This window comes from Ceratotherium simum, chromosome 21 (assembly GCF_057802395.1).
Source record: "Ceratotherium simum simum isolate JZ-2026a chromosome 21, ASM5780239v1, whole genome shotgun sequence".
Lineage (NCBI taxonomy): Eukaryota > Metazoa > Chordata > Mammalia > Perissodactyla > Rhinocerotidae > Ceratotherium > Ceratotherium simum.
The window spans coordinates 15,628,168-15,636,948 of record NC_141920.1 but is presented as its reverse complement, the minus strand read 5'-3'; the positions used below and the strand labels follow the sequence as shown (position 1 = coordinate 15,636,948).

At 39.9% G+C, this 8,781-nt stretch overlaps 1 pseudogene; it reads left to right on the top strand.

Annotated features, from left to right (window-relative positions):
* The first annotated feature begins 202 nt into the window (after nucleotides 1–202).
* On the top strand, nucleotides 203–755 carry LOC101391326 (GTP-binding nuclear protein Ran-like; annotated as a pseudogene).
* The last annotated feature ends 8,026 nt before the right edge of the window (nucleotides 756–8,781 follow it).

Sequence of the window (8,781 nt, the reverse complement as noted above, 5' to 3'; positions counted from 1 at the left end):
GATTGGCAATAGATGTTAGCTCAGAGCCAGTCTTCCTCAGCAAAAAGAGGAGGATTAGCATGGATGTTAGCTCAGGGCTGATCTTCCTCACAAAAAAAAAAAAGAAAGAAACATCACCCAAGGAGAACCCCAAGTTCAGTTCAAACTTGTATTGCTTAGTAACGGTAGAACTACAAAAACTATATTCACGATGCGTCATTTGATGGGTGAATTTGAGAAGTATGTAGCTGCCTTAGGTGTTGAGGTCCATCCCCTTGAGTTCCATACCAACTGAGGACCTATTAAGTTCAATGTATGGAATACAGCTGGTCAGAAGAAATTTGGTGGGCTAAGAGATGGCAATTCTATCCAAGCCCAGTGTGCATTATAATGTTTGATGTAACATCAAGAGTGACTTACAAGAATGTGCCTAACTGGCATAGATATCTGGTATGAGTATGTGAAAACATCCCCACTGTGCAGTGTGGCAAGAAAGTGGATATTAAGCACAGGAAAGTTAAGGGAAAATCCATTGTCTTCCACTGAAACAGGAATCCTCAGTACTATGACATTTCTGTCAAAAGTAACCACAACTTTAAAAAGCCCTCCCTCTGGCTTGCCAGAAAACTGTTCAGACACCATAACTTGGAGTTTGTTGAATGCCTGCTCCTGCCCTCCCAGAAGCTGTCGTGGACCCAGCTTCAGCAGTGCAGTATGAGCGTGATTTAGAGGTTGCTCAGACAACTGCTCTCCCAAATGCGGAGGATGACCTGTGAGAACATGAAGTTGGAGCCCAGTGTCAGGATTCTAGTTCTATAGACAACTGCTTTGTGATGTGAGTGGTGCAGGATGTTTGCCACTTTATTATATACCTGAGTAGAACATGTGCTTAATCTTTGGGATGCTGAAGGAAATGAATGGGCTTCGAAGTGAATGTGGCAGTTAAAAAAAATCTTCACTTTTTGGACCTGCATATTTAGCTGTTTTAGAATGCAGCTGTTTCCTTCTCGAGTTTCAAATATAAAGCTGCTACAGTCATAGCACAATATTCACTGGTGTAATCTTGTTTGTTACTGTCATTCCCATTCCTTTTCATTTAGAATCAGAATAAAGTTGTATTTCAAATACTGAAAAAGAAGAAAATATTATGTTAAGTGAAAGGATCCAGACACAAAAGGCCCCAGATTGTATGATTCCATTTATGTGAAATGTACAGAGAAGGCAAATTTATGGAGACAGAAAGTAGATTAGTGGTTTCCAGGGGCTGGGGCAATGGGAGGATGGTATGGGGTTTCTTTTTGGAGTGATGAAAATGTTCTGGAATTAGATAGTGATGATGGTTGCACAATTTTGTGAATATAATAAAAACTCCTTTAAATTTGTGAATTTTAGAGTATGTAAATTATATTTCAGTTAAAAAAAACCAGTGTAGTACTTGGACAGGAATAGAAACATTCATAGATAAATCAAATAGAAAATCCAGAAATAGATCCAAGTATAACTGAGAATATAATGAAGTTACCATTTCAAATCAAGGGCAATTTGATATATTCTTCAATAAATGATAGGACAATTTGCTATTTATTTGACATGATAGTCAGATGATCTCTTCCCCACATCATATACAGAAATAAATTTCAAATATATTAAGGTTGTAAATGTAAAAAAATAAAATGATAAACTAATAGAAGAAATATAAGAAAACATTTTTCTAAATTTGGGGTGATGGAGGACTTTCTAAGAAAGACAGAAAACTCAGAAGCCCCTAAATTTGTTTGTTTGTGTGTTTATGAATGGCAGATTTAATTATATAAATAATGTATATAATTGTATAAATATTAAAAGTACTCAGTTGAAGAAACCACAACAGGATGAGAGGGCAAATAATACCCCGGAAGAAAACACTGTAACTATTAAGACTCATAATTTATAAAGTATCTTGTAAATCAGTAAGAAAAAAGATATCCCAAGATAAAAAAAAAAAAATAAAGTGTAAGAAGAGGCAATTCACAAATTCAAAATGTCAATAACCATGCTAAAATATTCTCATCCCCACTAGTAGTCAGGGAAATGTAAATTATTGGTTTGTTTGTTTTTTTGTGAAGAAGATCAGCTCTGAGCTAACATCCATGCCAATCCTCCTCTTTTTTGCTGAGGAAGACTGGCCCTGGGCTAACATCCATGCCCATCTTCCTCCACTTTATATGGGACGCCACCACAGCATGGCCTGGCAAGCGGTGCGTCAGTGCTCGCCCAGGATCCGAACCCGAGCTGCCAGTAGCCGAGCGCGTGCACTTAACCACTACGCCACAGGGCCGGCCCCCTGGGGAAATGTAAATTAAAACAAGATTGGCCTGCCATTTTTCACTCATTACATTTACAAAAAAATAGGTGTTGGCAAGGCTGTGATGAATATTAATTTGCTAAATTAATATTTAGCAGATATTAATCTGCCTAATTTTATAATATATATGCTTTCGACCTAGAAGCCCACTTCTAAAAATTTATGCCATAAAAATAATTGTATGTAAAGATCCATGTACAAGAATATTCACTACAGTATTATTTGTAATTATCTATCAAAAACAACCTAATTGGCCATTAATACAAAAAAAGTTAAATAAATTATGATATATGGATATAATCCATGTAGCTATTTTAAAAGGTCAGCAATATAATGCTTGTTTGTTTGTTTGTTTTCTGATCACACCCTCTCATTTTATATATTAATATTGTCTAGTATTTTAGTTTCGCATTATTTTAAAATCCCCACATTTGGTCTTCATATCATCATCATCATCATTGTTATTATTTTATACAGTCAAGGCTTATTTAGATTTACCTGTATGTTTACAAATTTCTTTTTCACCTTTCCTTCTTGCAACTCTCTCCTCCCTTCTAGATTCATTTTTTTTCCTCCCTGTGTGGTTTCTTCAGGGAGGGTCTGTTAATAGTAAACATTTTCAGTCTTTGTCTGAAAATGTCTTTATTTTGCCTCACATTTGTCTTTAGTTTTCAGCAGTTTAAGATGAGTCAGGGAATGAATTTCTTTGGGTTTAGCCTGTCTGGGGTTCACTGGGCTTCTTGAAATCTCTATATTTCTATCTTTCACCAAATTTGGAGAGTTTTTAGCCATTATTTCTTCAAAATTTTTTCAGCACCACACTCTTTCTCCTCTCCTATTAGGAATCTGATGACACAATGTTAGACCTTTTGTTATTGTCCCATTTTTCCCAAGATTCTGTTCATTTTCAATTATTTTTCTCTTTGTTGTTCAGGTTGGATAATTTTTATTGATTTGTCTTCAAGCTTGCTGACTCTTTCCTCTGATATCTCTGTTTTGCTAGTAAGTCTACCCAATTTTGTATTTCTCAGTTCTAAAATTTCCCATGGTTCTTCTTTATATCTTCTTTTTTCTTTGCTGAGACTTTTTATTTCTGTATTCATTTCAAGATTATTCACTATTGCTTTTTGAAGCATTTTGTATAATAACTGCTTTAAAGTTTTTATCAGATATTTCCAACATCTGTTTCTTCTTGACTTTGCATATCAATTGTCTCTTCCCATTGAGTTGAGACTTTTCTGGCTCTTTGCATGCTGACTAATTTTGGATTGTATCATGGACATTATGAATATGTAATTTTGGATTGTATCATGGACATTATAAATATTAAGTTATGTGACTTTGGGTCTCATTTAAATCCTATGGAAAAAGTTGATATTATTGTTTTAGCAGGCAATTGACCTGTTTAATTTCAGGCTGCAAGTTCTCACTAGACTTCTGAGTGTGGGTTGTGATTTCTTTTTTTGTTTTGTTTTGTTTTGTTTATTGCAGTAACATTGGTTTATAACATTGTACAAATTTCAGGTGTACACCATTATACTTCTATTTCTGCATAGATTACATCATGTTCACCACCCAAATACTAATTACAACCCATCACCCCACACATGTGCCTAATTATCCCTTTCGCCCTCTTCCGACCCCCTTCCCCTTTGGTAACCACCAATCCAATCTCTGTCTCTATGTGTTTGTTTGATGTTGTTATTATCTACTACTTAATGAGTGAGATCATATGGTATTTGACCCTCTCCCTCTGACTTATTTCACTTTGCATAATACCCTCAATGTCCATCCATGTTGTCACATATGGCTGGATTTCATCATGGGTCTTGTTTTTTTATCCAATCAGCCACCCTATGCCTTTTAATTGGAGCATTTAGTCCATTGACGCTTAAAGTAGCTATTGATAACTATGTACTTACTGCCATTTTTTAACTTTTTTTTCTCAGTGTTTTAGTAGTCCTTCTCTGTTCCTTTCTTCTTCTATACAGAATTGGTGGTCTCTTTAGTTTGACCTCTATCTGAAAGCTCTACTCTTTAACTCCCCTCCTCCCTCATTTTATGTTTTTGATATATCTAACCTCTTTTTTGTGCATTTGTATCTATTACCCTCTTATGGAAATAGATGATTTTTCCTATTTGTGGTCTTCTCTTTTCCCCTTAAATCAGTCCCTTTAACATTTCTTGTAGTACTGGTTTTGCTTGGTGACAAACTCCTTTAATTTTTGCTTATCTGGGAAACTTTTTATCTCTCCTTCCATTTTGAATGATAACCTTGCCAGGTAGAGTATTCTTGGCTGTAAGTTTTTTCCTTTTAGCATTTTAAATATATTGTGCCACTCTCTTCTAGCCTGTAAAGTTTCTGCTGAGAAGTCAGCTGATAGTCTTATGGGGTTTCCTTTGTATGTAACTTGTCTTTCTCTTGTGGCTTTTAGGGTTCTCTCTTTATCTTTAATTCTGGACATTTTGATTATGATGTGTCTTGGTGTGGGCCTCTTTGGGTTTATCTTGTTTGGGGCTCTCTGTGCTTCCTGTACCTGGATGTCTGTTTCCTTCCTTAGGTTAGGGAAGTTTTCATCTATTATTTCTTCAAATAGATTCTCTGCCCCTTTGTCTCGCTCTTCTCCTTCTGGGACACCTATAACACGGATGTTAGTGGGCTTGATGTTGTCCCAGAGGCCCCTTAGACTGTCCTCACTCTTTTTAATTCTTTTTTCTTTTACCTGTTCAGCTTGGGTGATTTCTTCTAGTCTTTTGTCCAGCTTGCAGATCCATTCTTCTGTATCCTCTACTCTGCTTTTGAGTACCTCTAGTGAATTGTTCATTTCCAGTATTGTATTCTTCATTTCTGATTGGTTCTTTTTTGTATCTTCCATTTCTTTGTTGACATTCCCACTGAGTTCATCCATTCTTCTCCCAAGATCAGTGAGCATCCTTAACACTCTTTGTTTGAACTCTCTGTCAGGTAGGTTGCTCACTTCTGTTTCACTTAGTTCCTTTTCTGGGCTTTTGTCCTGTTCCCTTACTTGGAATGTACTCCTTTGCCTCCTCATTTTGCCTCTTTCCCTGTGCTTTTGTGTACATATTAGGTAGGTCAGCTACGTCTCCTGCTCTTGGATAGGTGACCTTATATAAGTGATGCCTTAGGAGGCCTACAGTGTGCTTCACTCAGTTCTCAATGTTCCAGGAGTGACCCCTCTGAGGGCTACGTGTGTCCTTCTGTTGTGGCCTGTTTGCTCTCCCTGTAGGCACCCAGGGAGGCCGAGTTATGCTCCTGGCCAGCTGTTGTAATGCTCAGCTGCTTGTAGTTGTTGTGGGCCCTTCAGTCTCTTTATCAGGTGTGGGGAGCCCCAGCACAGTTGGCTGCAAGTTCTAATAGCACATTTGTGTTGCAGTATTTCTTTTAAGTGAGTAGGCCTGCAGCGTGGCAGGTTTTTAGGCTCTGGGCCTTACCATTGCTATAAGCCTCCAGCCTTTAGGTCTCTTGTCAGTTCTCTGAGGATTGCAGCTGGGTGGGGCTGGCCTCAGGCATGGGAGCATCCAATTGTTTCAGGCTTTGGAAGGTGGGGCAAACCCCCTATGTGGGTCTTTGAGAAGCACAAGTCTTCTGCAGCTGACAAGCCCTGCCACCCACAGGTCCACACACACAGTCAACACAGTCCTGCCCCGTGTACGCACCCTGACCTCCTTAAGTTGACTCTGTCTCTCCGTGGCGGGAGCCCCATACACTCCACCACCACTCCACACTCTCCACCCGCTCCTTGTGCATGTCCTGCCCCACTGAAGTGGGCTCAGTTGCCAGACTGCAGAGAATCCAGTCACCAATCTATGCAGGCCCACAAGTTGCCTGAGGGCTTGTTGTTGGGTGGGGCCAGTCCCTAGGGTGGGCTGCCTGCCCTGGCTGAGCTGGATGAAATTGGTGCTCTAGTGGGTGGGGCAGCCCTGGGCTAGCAGGTCCCAGGGAGAACTCTAATGGCGTTTGTGTCAGCACGCCCACACCAGGCCACAACAATGGCCACCGCCAATGTCTCAGTCCCTGGAGAGGTCTCACCTCTCACTGCAATGCACTCAGAGCCTATCAGGTGAGTCTCTTTTCACCAAAGCACTGTGAACCTTTCTTTCTGGTGATTTTAGGTTGCTTTCTGAAACGGGTGAGTTTGCGTGTGGGCCCTTTAAGAGCTGGTTTTAATTTCTTTGTGAACCAGCTTTTCTGGGGGTACTCCCCAATGTTTTAGTAGCAGGCAAAGTCAGATATTATGCCACTCATCTCGATTATGCTGGGTCCACAAAATGCCCACAGCGGGGGTGCTCTCGGCTCAGGGCCCCGCTCCTCCAGGGAGGGCTGCGTACCTGTGGGCTGCTCCCGGGCGGCCGTGAAGCTGGCAGCTTGTGAAGGCGGCATTTTTCCTCTCCAGAAGGGAGTTTCTGCCTCTTCCACCTCAATTAGGATTGTCATTTTTGCAGGAGGTCCTCTTATCCAGTTTTCAGTTCTCTCTCAGGGGTAATTTTTCCACAAGTAGTTGTAAATTGGCTGTGTCCGTGGTTGTAAATTGGCTGTGTCCATGGGAGGAGATGAGTTCTGAGTCTGCCTATGCTGCCATCTTGACTTCCACCCCAGCAATATAATGTTAAGGAATAAAAACAAGTCCCAGTTCCAACTGCATAGCATGATTTAAATTATGTCTTTGGTTTTTTTAAACTTAGAAGCTCTCTTAATGAAACCCACTTAATGAATCAATTGGCACTCCATTTCCTATATAAAATATACCTACTGATTTGTTCCCAGCTCGGGAGACATGGGTAGCAGATGGTTAAAACATAATTTATCATCAAAAGGGTGATTCTAGCATTTAGAGGAGCAAAGACTACTGATACCTAGAGATAGGTCTCTAAGCATATGGAAAAAAATTGGAGATTAGATGGAAGGACTGAGAAAAGCAATTTTCTTTACTTTCTCTAATTCAATAAAGAAAGTAATGGGGATAGATACCTCTTTATTTTTCTGCAATTTTTAAATATTTTTACTAGAACAGTTTAAAAGTCACAGAAAACTGTCACCGAATGTTTAATAGAACTTACTAGTATAGGGCCGGCCCTGTGGCTTAGCAGTTAAGTGTGCACGCTCCACTACTGGCGGGCGGGGTTCGGATCTCCGGCACGCACCGACACACCGCTTCTCCGGCCATGCTGAGGTCGCGTCCCACAAATAGCAACTAGAAGGATGTGCAACTATGACATAAAACTATCTACTGGGGCTTTGGGGGAAAAAAGGAGGAGGATTGGCAATAGATGTTAGCTCAGAGCCAGTCTTCCTCAGCAAAAAAAAAAGAGGAGGATTAGCATGGATGTTAGCTCAGGGCTGATCTTCCTCACAAAAAAAAAAAAAAACTTACCAGTATAACCATCTCACCAGTAAAATCAGTATTTATTTCAATTTCATGCATGTATATTAATGAACTCAGGCATTATGCTATATATTGAGTCAGCCTGAGTAATTTCATTTCATGGAGATTTTTATAGTTTTAACCATAAAAACGCACAATTTCCTACTAAATTTTTCATCTCCTCCATGTTTGAGTTCTATCCTTTTCACATTCCTAGTATTGAAGATTTTTATTTCTTCTCTGTTTTTCTTGGTGATTCTTGCCAAAGTTTTGCCTATTTTAATAGTGTTTTTAGGGGCCGGCCCCGCAGCTTAGCAGTTAAGTGAGCGCGCTCCACTACTAGCGGCCCAGGTTCAGATCCCGGGCGCGCACCGACGCACCGCTTCTCCGGCCATGCTGAGGCCACGTCCCACATACAGCAACTAGAAGGATGTGCAACTATGACATACAACTATCTACTGGGGCTTTAGGGAGGAGGATTGGCAATAGATGTTAGCTCAGGGCTGATCTTCCTCAGCAAAAAAAAAAAAATAGTGTTTTTAAAATATAAACTTTTAATTTTATTTGGCAATTTTAGTGTTTCTTTCTTCTAATTCATTAATTTCAACTACTATGTTCATCAATATCTTCTGTCTACTTTCTTTGTATTTATTTTTGCTGTTTTTGTTCCAGTTTCTTAGGTTCAAAGCTATGTTAACTTACTTTCAAATTTTTACGTTTATATATATAAAGCACTGATAATAATTTATTTACAACTGTTCATTGTAGAGATGCTGATGTCCTGAGCCATGAGTAGTCATGATCACTAGATGAGGGAGCAAGGGGAAGGCTGAGGTTCACCAGTAGAGCTCTGATAAACCGTGATCTTGCAAGCTACATGGCTGGGTACCCAAGCACTTTCTGTCCTGCTCACTAGGCTGATTCTGGATGCACCAGAACCCTGCCCAGGCTTGGGCCCTGGGGAGATGAAATTAGGGAGATGGGTTCAACTCCACCCCCAAGATGTAATTTGAGCCCAGTCCAGTACTCTCCTATCTGCTATCTGCAACACCATGAAGGCTGAATGGATCCACT